Source organism: Apis mellifera, linkage group LG1, assembly GCF_003254395.2.
Source record: "Apis mellifera strain DH4 linkage group LG1, Amel_HAv3.1, whole genome shotgun sequence".
Taxonomy (NCBI): Eukaryota; Metazoa; Arthropoda; class Insecta; order Hymenoptera; family Apidae; genus Apis; species Apis mellifera.
Window position 1 is genome coordinate 17,134,343 of NC_037638.1, and position 22,754 is coordinate 17,157,096.

General features: G+C 35.1%; 1 long non-coding RNA gene and 1 other non-coding gene across 2 annotated transcripts in view; both read right to left on the reverse strand.

The window, feature by feature from the left end:
- LOC113218641 overlaps window positions 1–22,754 on the reverse strand; it is a 95,778-nt gene that overhangs the window by 55,417 nt on the left and 17,607 nt on the right. The gene's annotated exons all lie outside the window — the stretch shown is intronic.
- On the reverse strand, window positions 17,002–17,070 carry Mir3771 (microRNA 3771). The gene has a single exon (NR_039467.1). It is a non-coding gene; the product is annotated as a microRNA 3771 (primary transcript).

Consider the following 22,754-nt stretch of genomic DNA (forward strand, 5'->3'; position numbering starts at 1 on the left):
TTCCACAATCGTTGCAAAATGAAAAGAAAAGCAAATAATTTCAAAAAGAAAAAGGAAAAGGAAATCGAAATACACAAATACACACGTGTACAATACAGAATCCAAACAAAATAAAATTCTCCGACAAAAATGGGAAAAAAAAGAAAAAAAGAAAAGAGTCAACGGCGCGAAATACCAGAGGAAATCTATTTTTCGTTCCAACCATTGTTCTCGAGTCGATGACGGCGTCTGCGAGCGAAAAAATGAAATACTGTCGGAAAGGATCAAGCGGAAGAGACACGCGGAAAATGTCTTCTAATTCGTCGCGAAACATTTGTATCGGCGGAAAAATCGTCTCGCCTCTTTGTTCCGCATCTCTTTCTCGTGCATACGCGTCTCGTGCATATATGTCTTTCATTCAGAAAAAAAGGGAGGAAAAAAAAACCGAGTCAAAAGATGTCGCGGTTCCATTCTTTTCACACTCTTTCGAGACGATACATCGAAATTAAAACGACAATTTTAATCTTCTTAATAGATCAACAATTTTGAGAAATTGATTTTGAAACATATACGAAAGATTGAATATTATTCGTTTATACAAATGGAATCAAGGAAAATCATTAAGATTGTGTTCCAAAACGATCTTTGAAATGATCTTGAAAACGATTTTCTTTATAAGCAATTGATGACATGATTGTATAATTTGAGATTGGAGAAAAAGTAAGGAAATGATGAGGAGATGTGGGACAAATTTGAAAAGAAATTCGTGTATTTGAATGCTAATGAAGGTAATTTAATGCTTCGTTTCGTTCCGACTAAAGTAATGTTCACGCAAATGTATAAAAGGGGTATTTTCCCTTGGGAATATCGAACGAGTTGATTCGAGTCTAAATATTCATCGGTGTATAAATCGTAAATATTTGCACACTCGCAGGTACGTAATACATGCTCGATTCTACAAATATTTTTCGACGTGCGCGTTTTATTCGTGCGTTAAGAACCATAATGCAACACATTTGGTTTATAAAAAGTTAATTAATCGATGATGATTGGAAAATAAATATAAATGAACGTATGTAAATATTTAAACGTCAATATTTGGAGGTTGTGTACACAGGTTTATTGTGTGACGAGTAACACGAGTAAACACCGTGTAATAATTTCATAGAACCTGTACGTGAATAGTAGCGTTAGTAGAGTTTAGTTAAGGAAGTTTAACAGATTTTAGACGTATGTTAACTAGATAAAATAACAGTACAAATAACTCGATCCGAATATACACGTGTACATGTCTGGTAAACTCAGCTTTCGAACTTCTCGGTTTAAACTATCCGCCCAAAAATATCGCTTTAAATTATCACTTTGAAGGAATACCAGATTTACACGTTTAGAAATGTTTCACTTTGAAATTTGCACTGAAGTTAATTGATAAGAAAAAGATAATTGCTGTTCAAAGAACAAAATATTTCTTAATCTCGTTGATAAAGAAAAAAAGATACTCCATTCCATTTTCCATCTCTTACTGTTATTCAAAAAAAAAAAGAAACAGTAATAAACTCCATATTCGTCATTCAATTTTTCTATTCCAAAATTAAAGAACTTAGATATCTGATCGATCGAAAACAAAAAATCGAAAGATCATCCCCTTCCATCACTTCCTCTTTTCAACTATTCCTCTAACGTCTCATCACTTTTTCAAATTGCCTTGAAAATTATGCCTGGCGAACGAAAACTAAAACGAAGAGAGGAGGAGGGGAGAAAAAAAAAAATTCATCGCGCAGCAAGTTTAAAACTCGCAAGTGCCAGGCTTTGGCATTGTTTCGTCGCGAGCCAACAGACTCCCGGGTGACGGCGCGCGCGTTGGCGACAATGGATGGTGCCCTGTTCAACGGATGACTTCGTCAAAGGAAACGGAAGCAACGCACAGGAAAGTTCGGCGGACAGGCATTCATACGGGGCCCTCGCTTCGACTTTTGTTTTAAGACTTTTGTCAGCCACGACCACGAGCCAACCGAAGAACCCATTCGGGCCAACTTTTCGAGCGCATTGTGCCCACCCATTATATTGTTCTCTGGGGGGCGCGTATGGCGAGCGTGGTGAGTTCACGCGCCTCTTGGATCTCGTGCCTAATGGTCACCTGGAAACTTTCTTCGCGTCGCATAGGGCGCGATAAACGAATTTCACACCCTGTCATTTCGAGATTTTTAAAAAAAGATATAAACGAAAAATTCTTCAAAAATCATTGTAAGAGACGAACGAAGAGAAATTAAGAAGAAAGAAAGAAAGAACGAATCGTTTCGATGAAAAGTAGATACAAAATATAATTATATAAGGAAGAAAAAATTAACAAACTCGAATATTAATTCGCTTCGAAGCTATTACTTCACGATGAATAAACTTTGAAAGCTTAATTGCGTGTAATTATGTGTACATATACACGTGTGCTCGATTAAATCCACTAATTTTTACCGTTTTAATAATAATAAGTTTGCAGAATCTTTCAGTGCGCGACTAACGATCTATGATCACGACACACACGATATATGCACGATATGAGGAACGATCGATACGGGGATGTGAATACGGCGAGCTTTAGCTTTCGTGAACTGGCGACAAGTTGGTATTCGACTATTCGTCCACGGCTAATGGGTTTTATGTAGCATTCACACGACGCATCCTCGTTTTTCTTCCTAGCGAATTACGGCACTTTGTCACTGTTAATTATTAACTCCTCCTGTCAACTATCTTTTATAAAGAGTATTTTTTTTTTCTTTTTTGCCTTCAAGGTTGTTGATATTCGCAAGACTTGTAAAATAACATTTCCATGAACGAGATACGAGTATGTATTTTTTAAATTTTGAAAAATGGAAAGAGTCGAATATTTAAACGTGTAAAATTTAATATAAATCTCTTATTGGATTAGATAAATTATTTTTCATAATTTCGTTTCGTTTTACAGATTTTTTAATTACATATCGTTATCGAGCACGTGAAATTAACGGGGCGTATCTTGAAGATTTTTCTTAATCACGATCTTCAAATGATTCGATTCAAAGATAAACACTTCATTCCAATTAAATACTCTTTAACCTACTTCTTTCTTTTTTCTTTTTTATTAATCGAGACATGGATTTTAACCGATTCAAAAATGAACTACTAACGTCCGATAAGCGGCGCGAATCGAGGAAAGAAGGAACGATCCGTAATTAAGTGTGGCTCGAGCTATAAATTAAAGTTGATCGTTAAAGGGAATAAAATGTGTTGCACGTTCCAGTTGAAAACCTCACGCTCTCACGAACGTTACTTACACGTGAATCGAGTAAGTAAGTAACACTTTGCCCCGTTATATTTTTATTCTCCTCGCCTTTTGTAAAAATTTACAAAATTTCGAATAATTCTTCTAGATCTACCTCCATACTCTCATTTGCATAACGAATCTCGAAATAGTCGCGATAATCCTTTAACCCTTATCATTTTATTCCAAAATTATGAAAACAGAATTTCTAAATGAGAACTTATCTTGATCCATACATTCAAATATTATTAATCATAGTAGGAATAATTCGAATAATCGAAATCTTAAAAAGAAGAAATGAAATCAAATTTCACAATATCACAACGCCAAAATTGCCGATCTTTCATTTCAAACAGAATTTCTAAACGAGAACTTATCTTGATCCATACATTCGTTCACAAATATTATTAATCATAGTAAGAATAATTCGAATGAATAATCGAAATCTTAAAAAGAAGAAATGAAACCAAATTTCACAATATCACAACGCCAAAGTTGCCGATCTTTCATTTCAGAACAGAATTTCTAAACGAGAACTTATCTTGATCCATATATTCAAATATTATTAATCATAGTAGGAATAATTCGAATAATCGAAATCTTAAAAAGAAGAAATGAAACCAAATTTTACAATATCACAACGCCAAAGTTGCCGATCTTTCATTTCAAACACAATTTCTAAACGAGAACTTATCTTGATCCATACATTCGCTCACAAATATTATTAATCATAATAGGAATAATTCGAATAATCGAAATCTTAAAGAGAAGAAATGAAATCAAATTTCACAATACCACAACGCCAAAGTTGCCGATCTTTCATCAATCTGGAATTCGCTAAGCGTGTTTAATGGTTCCATAAATCGTGGGGGGATTAAGCAAAATGACAGAATTTAAATGCCTTCGCATTCGTCGTCGGACCCGGACAGATATAGATCGGGCAGGAGACGGTCGTGCGCGCACATAATCGGGCAGTTTCTCACAAACGGCGGCCAACCATTGTTTGAAGTGTTTCTATATGCGTTCTCACGCTTTGCCCGCGGTAATCGATGGATCCATAACACCGTGCCACTTACCACTCTCGCGCCCATTCTCCGCCCGCTTTATTTCCTTTAAACGGCCGACCAATTCCGGGATGAAATTCTCTAACAGGTAGCTCCTTCACCTTGGCTAACGTCCCTCTCTTATGGCCAATTTTTCCAACCGTGTATTCAACGCGGAATGGGACTTGGTTGGAAACGTGCACGCAGCTCCTTGCTCGCTCCTACCCAATGGTTTCGGCCAAACTTTTAAACGGATTAGTTTGCGCCTCGAGGATATCCACTTTAGGCGAAACTGTTGAAACTATGATTCGTGTAATTGTATACAAGGATCCAGGAAGAATTCTTGAAAATGGGCAGAAAAATTATATTTTATCGAACGTATAAATTGCGGAAGAAGAAGAACTTCGAATTCTATTTCTTTAATTATTTAAAAAAATTTTTACAAAGTTTGTAAATTAAATAGTGATTCTTGATCTATTGTAAGATTACAAAAGAACTGTCAATTTTTAAAATAATTGAATTTTAATCGATATCATCAGGTTTAGACGAATAAATAAAAGTTATCGCTCGTATAATTTTTTTATGAAAAACTTGGAATTCGAAATCTTGCTTAAAATTTCCCGATGCGTAAATTTAGAACCATAGAAAGTCGAGTGTTCCCCCAGATTTTTATTCCAACGTTCTTTACGTGCTCGACTAAGTGCTCCTCAAATCGTTTCGAGCATTATACAAGTACCTCGGTGCGCCGTTATTATTACATTTTATTGTTACGTAACAATGAGGAAAAGCTTTCTGTCTCACTGTCAATTCTTTTTTCAGAGGAGAGAAGGCATTGTTAACTTAACAAGGGTACTTATCTCGAAAAAAAAAGGACAAGGCGATTGATAGGAATAATATTAACGTTTCTCTTTACTTCTCGCTTCTACTTTTCCTCTTTCTTTGCGATCCATATCCCGATCGACACATTTGACGCGCAAAAGATGATATTATTCGTAGAAAAAAATTAATTTCAGACTTTCAACATTAAGTATATAAGATCGAAGCAAATAATATTGCAATACTATAATGTAGATCTATTCATAATTTTCACGTTTTATAAACTTCATTGACTAATTCAATTTTCGTTTTCTTTCAGATTTAATTGATACGTTACATTCGCTTCTCTTTGTCAAGAAAATAAAATTAAAAACAAATGAAGATTATGCAAATGAGATCTAATCTACCATATAAATATTCATTTTCGATATCAATTTATTAATATTAATCTCCATAGTTGAGTTTCGTGATTTTTACTTTTCTAAAATATATGTTTCAATTTCTTTAAAAAACAACGACTTGATTTATATGGCACAGTTTCCACGTCTCTTTCGATCTTCGTAAAAATTGGAGAAAACGAGGAGAAAGGGATTGTATTAGGCAGATCTGATGAGCTTCTTTAACATAGCAAGATTACACTCTGCAGAATCAGAAAATTACGTTCTGGAATGAAGTCGCTGCCGCGGGACTCGTTTCACGAAACTCGTGATGCAGCCAGTTATCCAGGGAATATATATATATATTTTTATCCCTCTCGAAATCACTGGTTGTTGCTTCCATGAAACAGTTATTATACCGGGCAATAAAGCACACTTTGATAAAACATATATATATATATATATATATATATATATCGTACGTTGAGAGAATAACACGTAATCTCCTTATAAAGAAATCAATTAATTTAGATTGAGAGGATGCAAAGATTGAAGATTAAGATAAAATATTCAGATCAATTTGTGAAGAACTTCTGAAATTAACTTCTAATTAGTCTTCTTTCAATTAACGAGACGTAATCAATTTTCAAATTTGATTAACAACTTCCTCGAAACAAAATAAAATTCGTGGATTTTTAATCTTCGTGTTGGTCAAAAATAAATTCTTATATTTTTATCTTCAACAATACATCGTATTGTGTGATATATTTTATGCATGAATTATATTAAAAGAAATTTACACGTTTCCAAAAGATATCTCTAATATAACGCATGTACTTGGTTGCATCTGCACTCTCGACACGTAACAATAACACATCCAACATCAGAATCGTAATAAAAGATCCTCGAAAAATCCTATCGAAACGGGGACATAAAATTCCAACTTCTGAACGCGTTCCTTTTCTATTGTTTTCAATCTCGAGTGAACTCACTTCGAGATATCGTTGGAAACGAGGCGAAAGATAAGGCAAAAGGGGATCAACCCCTGTTGATGAATATTCATCACTCCTTAACGCAGGCCACCCAGATCCTTTCACCCCAATAAACCTTTGCGGTTGTACACGCGTCAGAAGGCAAACATTTCTTACTTTTATTTCCAACCATCGACAATTATCATTGTCCCGAGTGAACCTCTCTTCCCTTAAAGAATCTTTCGCGATTTTCCATTACGATCGTTTAAAAAGCCTTTGTAAATGAATGTAAAACGAGACCGATACGAGGCTCGACAAAAGTCGAGATGGCCGATTTATGGAAGCGCGTAATTCAATGACACAATCGAGTTACGCCAATTTTCTGCGAGGTTGGAAAGACTGGTTGCTCCTGCTTTCTGCGATAAACATGGCGTAACGTTCGATACACCGATAGATGATGCATCGAATGGTAAATGTAGTTAACAGGAAAATATAGAGTGTATTTCTCAATTGGTAGAGGTTTGTTCAATCGTAATTTATGTTTTTTATATCTCGTATTTCTGCCACGAATAGAGTATATAACAATTGTTTTCAAAGACTGCTCGATATTGAAATTTGATTTTAATTTTGATCGTTTATTTTTAAAACAGGAAAGTTTGAAAGTTTGCACGTGTTTTTTTTAATCGAAAGTGATTCATTTCATGGATCTTTTCATGTCACGATGAATATGTCGAATGAATACAATTTTAAACAGAGATTTAATTTTTATTGAAAATCCACAGATGGCGGAAAGTGCACCGTGCAGCGAGATATTTCATTATATTTCATCGGCGAGTATACACGTTTTAACGTGTTTAATTGATTAATATCAATAAAACAGAGGCGATATGTACAAGTCAAACGTGAAAAATTCAAAGGAGGAGGTTAAATCACGAATCGCACGAATGCTTATAAAACTAATAAATATCGTCTGAAATCGCAAGATTTTCCTGTATCACGAAAGTAACACGAGAAATATTGCCAACGCGTGTCTCTCTTGATGCAGCTTTTATATATTCTAAAGGCTTCTAAAGGATTTCTTTTACTTTTGCGACAAAAGTTACAGTAAGATCGGAGCAATCATTATTAAACGTAATTAAAAATCTGCATGAATAAACATTAATTACAACAAATATTGAATACATAACGTACAATTGATCAAACTTCATCTGGGTTAAATTAAATATAAATATTTAAATAGCCTGGAGAATACTCGAAAAATTACCAATTACCAAGAGAAGTTGAAAAAACTCGGCTAATTAATTTTCTCATACGTGGCGCGACGGGGAAGATAATAAATGACGGAAGAAGAAAGAAACACGGGAGTATCAAGTAATCGGGAAATAAAATTACAAGAGAGAATATCTTGCGATTCCTGCGAAAAGCAGGAATGACGAGTTAAAAAAGTTAGCGGAAACAAACAGCAGCGAGGAGATAGAGAGACGTGTATCCGGTTTGACCGAGAAGGATCGCGGGGAAAACGACGAAAGTTCTCGTAATGAGAATGCAAAATTGAAACCGCGACGCGAGGGACTGTCGTACGATTTCTCCAACTATAAATAAAGTTTTCGAAATACGGAGGCAGCGAGAAAAGTGGCGGAAATTGATCATGCGTAAACTCGACCCCTAAAACTTCCCGCGGTAGACCAACAACATGTACTCAAATTGCAAGTTGGACCGCAACGTTCCCCTCGTTGAGGAATCGCAGCTTCGTAACATTCGTTTTTCGATCTCGAAACGAGGAGTTCGATCGAAAATGATCACACGAAATGATTTTGGAATAATTTGATACAATTTTTATCGTATGTATTTTGAACAGAATCAAGTGTTTCTCTGAAATTTATTTGCTTTTAGATTCTATGATACATCTCTCGCACTGCTTATCTCACAGATTATTATTAAGATCCTTGAGAAAATCTTCGCTCCATTGAGGGGATACGTAGAGTTATAAACTTCACACGAAGCCGGTACATCAAATAAGACACGAAAGATTTAACATAACGCTTTCCACGTTTGAGTTTACATTTGCGAGAAAATTTGCGCTCAGATCGCTCATACGTTTCATATGGGTGTAGGTTTCAAAGAGAAAAATATGTACAGCGTATAGATCTTTAAAGGGACAAGATTAGAATAAACGATAACTTTACAATCCTTCTAAATATTTATTATTCTCTTCTATTCGAAACAACGAGTTCGAATTGAAAAGTGTTTGCGAAAAAATAAATAAACAAATAAATTTATGGACAGGTACGACTAATAGTATTGCGAGCAACGTGTCTGTCTATAAATCTCGTCGGGGAGAGGGAAGAAAAGGCGTCGATCGAAAAGAAAGCCAAGTATTCGAGTTATTTCGAACCTTGAAAAACTTTCCGGTTCATCGATGATGGTTGTTCGCGAAAATCGCGCGAAAAACCTTCGCTAAAATACCGGCGCACGAAAATGTCTATCCTCCCCTCCCCTCCCCTCGATTCCACGGGAGTGGAAATTGCTTCGTATCGATACCGCGACCCGGCGGAGGATGATTTTTCTTTAAAGAATCGAAAGAACTGAACCGGCTGAAAATTTAATATCGCCGCCTCGAATAATACCGTTGTCACGGTGTTCCTCCCAGACCCGTGTTTCCCGCTTTGGCCACAGTTTCGAGAGTACGAAACAAGGAAACTCGGATAAAGAATTTAAGTCATGAAACGGAGAGAAACACGAAACACCGTAATGGATTACTCTTGGATCTCCTTGGGGAGATATTCCAGAAATCTTCGATCTCGATGAGAGGGATTCCCTCGATTAAAAGAGGGAAAGAAAGAGAGGAAGGTGTTACACGATGACAAGAGTGAAATTATACATAGAGAAAGATTATTATTTTTTTTTTTTTTTGGAGAAGTAAAATTATTTGGAAAGGTTGTAGAAAAATCGACGGAATTCTGGCCTCGATCAAGACACACGTGTCGTAAATAAGTAAGCGTGAGGTTCATTAATACGAAGGACAGCCAACTTTCTGAATATTAAGATGGGTAAGATTGCTGAATGAATTGTTTTGAAGCCAGCGAATGAAGAAGTGTGGAACGATGGAAATTTGAGAATTTAATTTTTTTTAGGGAATCTCTGGAAGAAATCAGGGAGGAAGATATTCAAGTTCAAATTTTCATTATAAACTTTCCACGCATCCGAGATCTTTGAAACCATGCCAAACTTCAATCCGCACAACTTCGTGCGTTTCGTATTTCAAAATTTGTTTTTGGAAATGAAATATCGCGTGCAGCTAAAAATTTTCTTCCCGCAACATTCCGTCCCCACAAACTTTATACGTAAGAAATACAAATGGCTGCCAGAAATTACGGTGTATTGGTACAAAAATGAAATTTAACTTAGCGATAAACAATGCTATGAAGCATAAGAATGGATTGTGAGTACATTTTATACTTGATCAATAATCGATAGATTGTCGTTATTCGTCTAGCTCTATACTTTTTTCTTTTTTTATAATTTACGATGACTGAATCTTCTACGTGTTTTTCAGAAAAAGATAAATAGAATTATGATTTACTGGATTATTTCTGATCAATTCCGATACTCTCGTTAATTCAATTTCTCTTTCTGCGAGACACGATATTTATATACCTGTCGTTTATTTCGAAAGTGAATTAATTAAATGGCAAAGGGAACGCGATGATGAAGCTTCGTATAATTTATTTTGACCTAAATTATTACTTGACGCATGTAAATTCCCGGAGGATGTTCCTTGCTTTGGTTTCATGTTAATTACGGGAGTGAGTCAATAATCGTTCATGATGTATTTATAAAACGTATTAACGAATGAAGGGGCATATAATTTTCAACGTGCTTAAATTTTAATAGATTTAATTTATCGATTTAAATATTTCACCGCGACAAACATAAATGAAAATTGATTGAAAGATGATCCGAATACGTGTGTGTACATATTTTACTTTATAAAATAATGAAATTAAAAAAGATCCTTCCCTGTCATTTTTTAACAATCTTCGTTCGCTTCATCTATCTTTTACGAGAGCAGATAAGAATATTGGTGGAATTAAGTTTAATTCATCGCGTGTTCGGGGGAATGTTATTTGTTGACAAAAGCCAAGTTATTATTTCAACTTTTTGATGGATTAACCGGGATAATGGTCGGCCCACTCTTGCCGCTGTAGCATTAAAACGCGGAAAGCAATTAAAGTTTTCCCCTTTTTGCGGCAAATGGATACGAGAAATCGTCTCTGCCGAGCTGACAGTATTCTGAAGAGGTCAACCGCAACTCGACAGCGGAAGAGATCGCGTCTCAAGTTAAATTACAAATTGAATCCAACGTTTATTACGAGAATATTACCACCACGTCATCCCAAAAAAAGCATTCTGCCATTTATCAGAATATTTTTGACGCAACGGATCTTTCGACCGGTTATTGTCAGAAAGCTTGGAGGGATTATCTTCGAACGATGGAGAAGTTGCTCGAAATATCATCAACGTTAATGGAATTCTTTCTTGGAAATCTAGTCTCTCAAATAATTGATTCAATCAAATTTCTCGATGATAATCTTATTAAATAAAGAAAAACTTCTCTTTCGATATAGATTATTATTCTTCCACGATGCAATTATCTGGATAAATGGAACAAACGAAATATTTCAGATATTTCGAATAAAAAATTCGATGGTTTTTCCACTTTCCTTCGATTTTACTAATCGTAAAATCGTCTATTGGCTATGAATAAATGGAGATCCATTCTCGTTCCTTTTTTTTTTTTTTTCTCTTTCATTCGAAGAATACAAAGTGGGTCGGCCTTAGAACGTTAGCGACGTTCATGTTCGATCACGTAACTTATTGTCGGCAATACGAGAGGCCACCATTATTATATACCTTGCCTTCGTATTTTCTATTTTTACGATAGATGTGCTAATTCCACGAAAAAAAGGAAAAAAAAATGGAACGATCGTTACAGAGTTACTCCTCGAGGAAGATTAAATTTCCTCGAGTTCAATTCACGGAAAAAAAGTTGCAATTAATCCTTAATTTCCAATTTTATTTCAAGATTCTCGTCGAAATATTAAAAATCTTGCCGACTGTCGAAACGAAGAAAAAAAAGGTTGAGAAAGAGATATTATAAATAAAAATTCGAAGGCGGCACATCAAGCTTTAATATCAAGATATTCCCTCGAAATACGTTTGAAAAGTGGGTCAATAAACTTTCATACACTTCTTAGGAAACTCGTTCGCAATTCTTGACGAAATTCAACTCTTTTTTTTTTTAAAAAATTCTCGACAATTGTACACAGAGAAATGGATTCGCAGAAAATTCGTCGCCACCAAGTGAGATGAATTACACGTGTGCAAGGACTGCAAGGTTGTTTGTGTAAGGCAATGGCGATTTTCTGTCATGCAACGTGATCGATTGCGAATGGAAAATGGGCGTAAGTTGCTGACAACCGATCTCGCCACTCTTTTTATATCCAAGAAGCCGATCTGGCACACTGAACCCGTTTCCATTCTGGCCAACCTTTCATTCTTGATTCCCCGAATGAATGAACCGGTAAATGAGTTCCGTGTCCGCGCTGTACACTTTTTTTCTCTTTTTTTCTTTTTTTTTTTTTTTTTTTGCGGTTTGCCTCCGCAAGGGTCACCTGAAAAGTCGACGACGTGGATCGATGGATGCCAGTTTTGTTCACAGCAGACATCGTTTAAAGAAAAAAAACTTCTCTCGAACGATTCTACTCGAATCAAAGTGTGGATATATAAGCGGTGGCGAATTTCTTCTCTACGAGATTGATTGATCAAAGAAGAGGAAAGAAAAATTGAAACGGAGATTTGTTTTAAGATTTAAGAGAGGAAAACAATTTCTTGATTTGAAGAGGAAAGTTTGGAAAATCGTCGAGAATGAAAAAATTCCTTGGAATGGAACGAACGAGTGCGTGGAAACAACTTTGTGGCATTTATATCATTTTTCACAAATTGGGGGCGGCAAAGTATTTTTTCAAAGCGATGAACAATATGAAAAAGTTGAATTGTTTCGTTTTATAAAAATATGCAAATGTTTTTCAAAGAATTTCCCGACGAAAGGTCCGTATCCGCAACGGGCTTTCTTTTTAATTACCGAGTCATCATCACGAAATTCAAGGGACAAGAGGACCGTTCATTTGGTCGAAAATAAGATCAGAGTGAAAAAAAAAAAGAAAAAAAGGGAAGGTAGCAAGCAGCTCCAGCCGCGCTTAATTATATAAAGTCGGCGGATAAAATTGCGCAACAACGAAATGTAGGTCGAGTCCAGCCGTTTGAATTTTATTGTTTCGACCGCCTTTAACCTCCATAATATCGAAAACATAATCTATCATCAAATGTATACAATTATATTATTATATATATTATTATATTATATATATATTATATATATATATATTATATATATATTATATATTATATTTCTACCTCCTTTTTGTTTTAATTGTCACGTTAAATGCTGAGAATCACGCTGATCAATCGTGGAAATTATTTTGAGAAATTGATTTATATCTATCGATATTTAAGAAAAGAATATAATCCTCGTATTATATTTTTATATCCTTCTCTATCGAATTTAATTTGCGGTTAATTGTTGAAATAATTTATACAAAGTAACATAAAATAATGTGAGATCATAGCATAGTTCTATTTTCCATTGGATTGGATTCATAAAAATTTATTCCACATTATTTCATATTATAATCATTCATATAAAAGTTATACACGAGCTGCTTCAGATAAATTATTCGGAATTTTTCAATATTATAATAAAATGAATATTTAATTACAAATAAAATTAATATCAGAAGAGAAATATATCGTTTGTGAAAAATATATAATTGTATATTATATGCAAAAATTTTAAGAATCGATCAAAATACAGAATAATATATGAAAGTTAAGAATTAAATCTCTCCTACAAACTTATATTACACTTGGCTGTTACGCATACGCTAAATTAGATTACATTTCAAAAAATTCTTCGAGAGTAATCTTGAAGAAAATTCGTTTTTATATGTAAATCGTGGCCACACACGGGGGAGAGGGGAGAAACTTGGAGAAACGATCTTCGATGGAATAAATCCTAGCCAAGTTTCCACTGTGTGATACGATTTTCACGATAATGTAATCAAACTTTTTTAACACAAGGCATGCTTAAGAAGAGAAGTTCATAACAAGCTTCTAATACACCGTGGAAATATCAAGAAACTTTCGATATCCTCGAAACTTGATACTTTGAAAAGTCCAAAAAACCAAAGTGGAACAAGTTTTCTTCCAGATATATTTATTTCCACTCCAGATATATTTATGCATATCGACACTTAGAGAGAGAGAGAGAAAGAACTTGGGATTAAGCTATTTTTCACCTGGAAAATTGAACTTTTTCGAAAAATATTCTGTATTAAAAAAAATTTCAATTCGTGTTCGTTTCAGAGAGTATGGAAAGAAAGGAAGGAAGGAAGGAAGGAAGAAAGAAAGGAATGAAGCAATTTCGACAAATGGTCGAAAAGTTTGCCCGGCTAGAAGGGTAGAATTATTCGCGAGGAAAGAGATGGAAAACGAGTGGTCGAAGATATGGAAAGGAAGAAGGGAGAAAGAAATCCACCATTAGTCTTTCTGACATTTTCATCCTGCGACTACCACTCATCCGAGACACGTGATCCTACGTCTTCTTATTCTTTTCTTTCCTTTTTTTTTTTTTTAAATAAACCCTCCATTCGACCAGCTTGTAAAATCACTACTGTATGCATTGATAGAATCAGAAGAAAAGTCCGAATTGAATATTCGAAAATGGAGTGCGATTAATATCGCACATATGTAATACGAGATTACGAGAAAAAGAAGTCGAATGCTTGGATATTTTGATTGAAAAGAAATAAGATTTAGAAACTGCGAGTATTTTAATAAATTCGAAAATATAAGTGAAGTTTTTCTCGATTCCTTTTTTTCTTCTTTAATTTCGTTTCTACCGAAGAAAGCTTCGGTAGAAATCGGCTTGGAAAAAATTAAAAAATAATAAAACACGAGGGATGTTCATGGCTAAGTGCACTTCAAGTAGTGCAAACGTTCCACGTTAAAATTTCATCCTCTTTCTCTCTCTCTCTCTCTCTCTATCTCTATCTCTGAAAATTGTTTCAAACGTAGTTTAAGCGTTTAATAAAAATAGCATCCTTCATCCCTTCCTTCGAAGAAAATACTTTAAAAAATATAGATTTCTATGGAATAATTTTATAGAGGAATAACATTCACGCGATTATAGAAATTATTCCGATACAAAAATCCACGTTTTCAATATCGACATAATAATAATATCCAAGCATAATTCTTCGTATCCGTGAAATATGAAAAGATGGATATTGATTTTCGATAAATACACTTGACGAAACTTGTATCGAACACGTGCAAATGCAAAAGAAAACACAGCTGGAAAACAAAACCTTTTTTACATCGCGTTACAGATATACATTTACTGGAAATCTAGAGTCATGTTTCACAGAACGATAGAAGAAAGGATATAAATATTTGGATATAGCTTACTTCTTACTACGCATGAAAAACAAAAAACTTCTACTCGAGCCTACCTCTCCCAAACATCGAAGAAATTAAATCCGTATTAATAAATAGAATCGAGGAGAAAGGACAAAGAAACAATTCTTCCATGGAAAACAAATTGATTAATCGTAATCATAATATACCGGGATCGGAAGCAACGACACGAAACAGTTTCACACGGAATACGCACGGAACAGTTTCGCGCCACTGGAATTTAATTAACACTCTCGAACGTTTCCACGGGGGAGGATAAGGTTTCCCCCGTTTCGAATCGATATTATTAAGCCCGATTTCCGGTGGTGGTGTGTTTCAACCCGACGGTCCGGTTATTAAACCCGCCAGAGAGTGGAGAGACGCGGGCGAAGAAAACGTTTAGAGCTTATTTCGAAATTCGCCCACCGCCCGGCGAAATTTCAATTTCCTCGAGTGCATAAATTTCGTTCCCGCGGCATCCTCGGGCACAAACTGTCGAGAGGCGTGTATTAAACCTGCGAGATCGTCGATAAAAATATTCTCGGAACTGGTGGTGGATAGAGAGAGAGAGAGAGAGAGAAGAAAGAATCGTCAGACGTGGCTCGGACGGATTTGCATCTTGCTTGAATTTCCCTTCACGCGGCTTACGCGTTTCCTGGTTTCGTTTCGCGAGATTCGATCCTTCCGGATGGATTCAAGCGCTTAATCTTGCGTGATATAGGGATCGCCAGACCAGGCAAGTGAATATGAATTTCTATGGAAATATCGTCGATTGGTGGATGTCGATATTGCTTTGGAAATTTATTCGTGGAATAGGAATATTTAATAATAGGAAAAAGTTAGGATAATTATTAGGTTTGATGTAATTAAATAACCAATCCTGTTTCATACGATAATAAAATTTCATTCAAAATATCGAAGTGAAGCTTCAGCTAAAAGATTTTTCACGATATTGAAATAATTCTTATTCTTTGTTCTTATCATTTATATCGAAATTTTTGAAACTATGATTCGTGTAATTGTATACAGGAGAATTGTATCCAAGAAGAATTCTTGAAAATGGAAAAATTATATTAAAATTATATTTTATCAGATGTATGAATTGACATCAATCGAATGTAACATAGAAGAACTTCGAATTCTATTTCTTTAATTATTCTCACTAATTTTTACAAAGCTTTGAAATTAAATAGCAATTCTTGATCTATTGTAAAATAAAAGATATTATATTACAATTGCTTCGTTCGTATCCAAATACATTTCAAACAATAATAAAATACGATAATTGAATTTAAATCGATATTATCAGGTTTAGACGAATAAATAAAAGTACGTTATCGTATAATTTTTTTATGGAAATTTGTAATTGGAAATCTTTTAGCTTTAGCTGAAATAATTCTTATTCTTTATTCCCATCATCTATCACTAGAACGATCTAACAATCGCGTAGAATCTTCTCTCGGTTTTTGGAAACGCCATAAACGATATACCGAATAAATCGTGCAATTATCGTGCAACCGGTCGTAAATTTTACCGATAATAATTATTAGTGTCCCCCCATAGTTGGCCTAAGTCGGCGAATATCGGATTCCCTTATCGATCGATTATTATCATTAAGACGATTATCAACGTGCATAGTTGCGCGATGTACAAAAGCGTAATCCTCTCAAACGTGTTCCAGGATAGAATGGCGTAGCGAGGATCGGAAGTTCCGGGACTATAAGTCAGCCTGCCACGAAGAAACTTTCGTAAGTGGGCAGTTCTCTTGAGAAATTACTGGCATCAGTCTGCCGTAATCACGGCGCCAGAAGGCTCGCCAGAAATGTAAACGCACTGTATAGTAATGCACTTGGTCCCGATCTCTCTCTCTCTCTCTCTCTCTCTCTCTCTCTCTCTCTTTCTTATTCTCAAGACAGAACACAATAGGACAACGGATATGTCTTACGTGCTCGTGCAACTCGCTGTGTTTTATAATCTTAGCCACGTTCAACACTGCGATATTAACGAGCATCTTGATTTCTTCTAAGGGATAATTAAGTCAGTTGGTAATTCATGATGCATTTTTATATATATATGTGTGTGATTTATTCATTTAAAATTAAGGATGAATTTTAAAATGGAAATATATATTGGAAGAATGGAATGAGCTTTCTTTGAAATTGGATCGAATAATTCTCGAAAGTTAAAAGGATTTATTAAATAATATATAGATTTTGGAAGATTGATACAGGAAGATATGAAAATATCCATAAGAATATCTGTAACTGATCGAATATTTCCTCGTTTCAGGGGTTGCGGTTTTAAGAAGACTGTGTTCCGGATTTGAAACGTTACAATTTCAAAGATGAAAGAAACCCGAATGCGTTTGCACAGACGATTATCCAACTACGGAAATAATCGTTTAGTTCATTGAGAGTGTAAGAAATAATAGGTCGAATTGAAATTAATTTCGCAACATCGCATCCATTATTGTCACTGACCTATTTCTGCAATAATACTCGTAACTTTCTAACGCATAATCTCTGTATTAACTAATTTCTCGAAACTTGTAATATTTATCGTTACACTCGAAATATCTCTCTTTCTTCTAACTAAACTAAACTTCGTACGTTGAATCATGATTTTAGATTAGAATTTGAAGAAGATTTTCAGTCAAAGAACGATCATAAATCCAAACGATTCCAAGTCTTTCTCGAACGTGTATAATAAGATAAATTTTAAAAGGGATGGAAAATTCGCGGTAAAGGGATCGGAAAAATTAAAAAATAGATTGCTAAATGGCCGACGAAATTTGGCCAACATTGTTATTTGGTCATCCACACAACTCGTCGTCGCCATCAAGAACGATTGAAACCGCATGAAAGCGCAGACCTCGTTTACTTTGGCGCCAGTAAATTTGCGAAACGGAAACGCGACAACACCCTTCGGGCGATTTTCTGGGCGAACATCTAACGAACTCACGCTAAGATGAATCTATCCGTGAAACTGTGGGGGCAAACCGCAAAGACCAAATGAATTTCTCGTGTGTAACTGACTTGAAAATGTTACACGAAAGTTGTATAGGAGGACAAGAAGAGAGGAAAGTAAAGTCGCCCTATGATTCCTGGATATGAAAGGGACAATTTAATCTAACTTCTAACTATGTGTTTCAGGATAGAAGGGCAATCAAGGATTGTGAAAACGGAAGGTGGATTGAGTTACGATATTCTACGACATTGGAAATTTTATTCTATTTATTTCAAATTTTAGAAATTAAAATGATGCAAATGATTTGTTAAAAGTGTTCAATTCTCCAATGATCCGAAGGAAAGCGGGTCAAGGAGTGTTCTTTTTTTTTATTAAACGTGAAACTAAAAGTCAATCAACCGGAAATTTTGCAGAAATAAACCCGTGTAATTTACTTGAATATAATTTAAATTTGAAATATGAAAATTGATATTTTTGAAAACGTGATTTTTATCAAACGATGATAATTTCTGGATGTTTCGACTGAAACGTTACAATGTACGATGAAAAATAAATTTATTCGCAGAGTTTTCAAAGTGAAAAACATCCCAAATATTCTGCTTGAGAAACGATAAAGAGACGTTAAAGTAACCACCAGCGTCTTTGCCCATCAAGCTTTCTCCTTGATATTCTAATACCTCCTTCGAGGTCCTTTAATCTTCGTATATTCAATTCTTTTAACTTGAGGCTCTTTTCGAAATATCTGCATCCATTTACAAATTAAAATGCATCGCACTTTTAAAACGTAATATCCACCATTTCAAGTACTATCATCGATAAAACTCGAACACGCGCAAAAGAATGAATTTTGCATCGTTGAAAATATTCGTCTCTGGAAAAATCCTCATATTTTCCCGAAAAATTTCATTCCCAAAGTACCATCTTCCACGGTATAATAAAATAAAAAATATAAAAAAAGGAATATTGAACACGATTATAACACGATCGATTTGCCATTCGCTCATCTAAATGATCCTTGTCACATCTAAAATCCTTGCATCATCGCAATCTATGAATATCAATTCGTCGAAGCTACATCTCGAATTACAAAAATAAAACTCGAATCGATACGAAAGCGATACAAATTTTCAATTATCCTCTCGAAAACGAAACGAAAGTTATTATTTTCTACGATTCAAAAAAAAAAGAAAAAAAGAAGAAACATGGTAAGTGGAATAATACCGACTCGTCGTCGCCCTGCCACCGGCTAAACCCATCGACACAATCTATGAACCGGTTTAACGTGGCCCGTTCGCACCTCGCGCGCATACCCCACACGTTGAAAACACGTTGAAAAGCCGAGCTTCCGTGGACGGCCTCGTATGAAGTTAGCCACGTATGTGGAACGCGTCCCTGTATGTAAATACGCGACATCGTTGACAGTAACATATGACGGAAGTCCGGTACACGGTTGCACTCGTATTACGCGTGTGCACCGTGTTCGCGTATGTAGAACGAGAATCGTTTCGAAATTGAAAGCTGCCAATTTCGTCTATGAATTTCGCCAAGATGTTAAACATTTGCGGAAACACTTCTCCTCGAAACGATTGTCTTGAAGAGAAAGATTGGCGGCAGCGATTTGGAAATTTTGGAAATGGCACAATTGGAATAATTGTTATTTCGAATTAATATAATTTTATTCAATGGATAAAGAATAATCTTTGTTTAATTTAGAATTTGGTTTAATCTTCATTCAATGTGGACGATTGTCTTGAAGAGAAAGATTGGCGGCAGCGATTTGGAAATTTTGGAAATGGCACAATGGAATAATTGTTATTTTGAATTCATATAATTTTATCCAGTGGATAAAGGATAATCTATGTTTGGTTTAATCTTCGTTCAATGTTGATTTTAATCAAATGAATTTTAATACATTTTGAAAATAAATATTTCAGGAGGATAAATTGTAAATTCATTGGAAGAAATTTAAAGGATAATGGATAGAAGATAGTAACGAGATGAGTTTGTTAAATGAAGTTTCTAAAAATAAGAGAAATAAAATTTCTAGAAGATTAAATTGTAGAAAGGACAATGGATGGGCAGGGAATGATGAAAATGTAGTCGAAGTAACGATATTCATCGTATCGCGGCCGGTGGACCACATATGTTAAAGCGGTTAAAGTTTCGACAAAACTTGTCGCATAGTTCACGCTGTAACCTAATTAGTGCCCGAAACGCGTGTAACGTTGGCTTTTCCCTCGTAATCGTGAATGAATAACAACCGATATATACATATATAAATGAGGAGCAACCGAAACCATTTCGTGAATATTTTAGGATACTGCGAAATGCGTGATAAATAACGATGAAAATTGAATCGTTTAAACGATTGCTATTACAAATATTATTTTATGCATCTGCGAATAATCGATAGCGAATTTCACTTGCGAACGATTCAGAAATATCAAAAGTTCTTTTCTTTCTATTTTTTTCCCCTTACACAGAAAAGAAAAGTAAAGAAAAACGACAAAAAGTTCCTCCTTGGTTATCCATTATCATAAAATACCTTCTTCGTTTCTTCCTACCGTAAATAAAAGAAGCACATAAAAACCTTATCTATCCCATTCCATCGTAAAATACAGTATACTTCAGTATTCTGTATATTAAAAACGAAAATTTATCTGGGGACAATCAGACACGAAAACGAGAAAGACAAAGCACAAGTATTCATACGTAACGATATTCTCGAGTCTTCTTCGAAACTTCGAGATCCTAGCAACGAAGATCGAGCACGATTTACATTTCCAGTACGATCAAATTTCACGGTCATTTATAGTGGAAAATTCTGGACGCGGTAACAAGGAATGTGGCACGAATTGAAACAACGACAATATCGAAATCCAAGAATATTAAACGACTGATAACCGTGGAACAGGATCGATGCCTATGATTATGTTCCTGACACCGTCGAACATAGGCCAGAGCTCTGTTCGACTCTTTATCGAGCTTATGGCTTCATATCCTCGACCGTGCTACGAGATTATCCGGAACAGCTGGCCTTAACGGAGTAATCCTTCCTCGGGATATCGCTATTGCGGTTTAACACCGGCTTTCGCCAACCGATCGATTCTGTTCTCGCTAATCCTGATTCCGTGTTTTTTTTATTTATTTATTTATTTATTTTTTTTTTTTTTAGTGATACACACTTTATCACGGATCTTCTTCAATTAATTGATAATCGATCGTGAATCGTAAATCGTATGAGTTCTACGTTTCACTATTCTTTTGTACCATGCACATTCTACTGTTATATTAGTTAAATTTGTTATTGCAAATAATTGTCGTAATATTATTTATTAATTATAAATATGTAAATTGTATAATAAAGTTGATGGTGTAACTTTAAATTGAAACTCGAAATTGGGATATTGTCAATTAAAATAAATTTATAGTATATTTGCATGCAATACTAAAGAAATAAGAAAATAGAAAGAAGGAAGAGAGAATACCGAGATAACCGAATTTAAACTTTTATTAGAATCAGATTACTCTCTTGGAAGTGATTCTACGGTAGATTTATCCACGAAATTCGAATTGAAATTCTCCACGATGAAGTTCTTCGTGCTTGAAATTATAACACGGATTGAAAAATTATTTAAATAAAACTACACTCGCAGAACTATGGCATACATCGATCAAATATCTAACAATTTCTATCAACTTACGAAAAAACTTGCAGAGGCTAAAATATTTTTTTTAGTTTCAGCATCCTTGGCTGAACACGAAGTTGAGGGGAGAAGTTGTTCGAATCGGGGGAAACAGAGATGACAAGTGGCGAGACTCGAAATCAAGGGGATTCACCGATATAAAAATCGAGTTAACAACGAAAAACAAGCGACTGCAAGTTGATTTAACGACACCGTCGAAATTTGATCAGGTTTGATCAAAGTTGAACTCTTTGCTACAATCTTACAATCAATATACTGGATAGAGAATTGAATTGTGCGAACGAATGTTATACGCTGCTCTATTTATTTCTTTTCTTTTCATAAATCTTTCACAGAGATTTAATAAGAATGATGTTATAAGGAGTTGTTTTTCGAACATCCAGTTTTTCATTTACGTATGCATTCATTTCTCGCCATTTCAATCAGCTTGCTTTTTGTGCATCGAAAAAAAAAATAGATATCCAACACGATTCTCTTCGATTTTCTATTGAAAATATTAATCTCTAATTTGTTTAGAATAGGACGTGTTATTCCTTCTAATATGATTTTATTTTGTTCACACAGGGCTTTATATTTTAAAAACGATGCAGTATAATTCTCAAGCCTCGAAAACTAAAACGAGAGGGGGAAACAGATTGGATGTAAGGACACCCGGGAAATTAGAAGTTCTGATTAAGGAGCTGAATATCTGCGCTATTGTGCATTCCGCTCCAATTAACCGTCCCAAAACACAAGAGAAGATTCAAAAGCTGATTGTGAACCGGGGAGACAAGACGAAAGACATTCAGGAGCCATTTATCTCTTGCTGCACAGGATGAAACGTTCCGCTCCACCATTGGATGGATAAGAGGGTGAAAGGATACGACACAGCCTAACACGACGGATAATGCGGGGATTAAGAATTACTCTTGAGAGAAAGAGAGAGAGAGAGAGAGAGAGAGAGAGAGAGAGAGAGAGAGAGAGAGAGAGAGAGAGAGAGAGAGAGGAAGCTGCTTCGAGATTAAATATCGAGGAACCAGGAA